This window comes from Branchiostoma belcheri, unplaced genomic scaffold, assembly GCF_001625305.1.
Source record: "Branchiostoma belcheri isolate BF01 breed outbred unplaced genomic scaffold, Haploidv18h27 scaffold9, whole genome shotgun sequence".
In the NCBI taxonomy this organism is placed as follows: domain Eukaryota; kingdom Metazoa; phylum Chordata; class Leptocardii; order Amphioxiformes; family Branchiostomatidae; genus Branchiostoma; species Branchiostoma belcheri.
Window position 1 is genome coordinate 4,954,414 of NW_017804575.1, and position 628 is coordinate 4,955,041.

The following is a 628-nucleotide window of genomic DNA, read 5'->3' on the forward strand; positions in this document are numbered from 1 at the left end:
AGAAATAGTAGAACGTATACAACTGGTTTTGAGCAACGAGTGGCCAACCTACTTCAAAGAATGATTGTTTAAATCTAAATTTAACTCATTTAAAAGCAGTAGAAGGCTTGTCATCGTGACAATAATTGAACAGCATGGATGTGTTACATTATGTTAGCGTTGTTTTCAGCACCTATAAATGCACCCTCACTAATTTTAGACAACGCTGAGGCCTACACAGAAAAATATCCGCCCCTAAGGCATTGCCAAAAAGGTTCATAGTTACCCGTCCTTGCTGCAGTACATCCTGGTCCTTGAGTGGATAGTGTTCCACCAGATCCGAGGCGACCTCTCTCATGAACCAGTCAAAGTCCCGGCATCCTAAGCGCTGCCGCAATGCCTTCTGGGAGGCGAGGTCCCCCAGCTCAAAGTGCGTTACATTTTTAGGATCCCTCAGCATCCTGTTGTAGTAGTACTGCTTGTAGTCGTCCATCCAGACTTCGGCGGCCCTCATGTAGTTCTGGAAACAATAGACAAAAATAGTCTGAAACATTTTAAAGAGCATCTAGCGCTCAATAGATTGAAAATATTTCTTTCCGCAGAAATTTAGAAATTATGTTGATCTGCCGTCATTCCAACAATGGCTACT

At 43.0% G+C, this 628-nt stretch overlaps 1 pseudogene; it reads right to left on the minus strand.

Annotated features, from left to right (window-relative positions):
- LOC109487666 overlaps nt 1–628 on the minus strand; it is an 11,988-nt pseudogene that overhangs the window by 3,594 nt on the left and 7,766 nt on the right.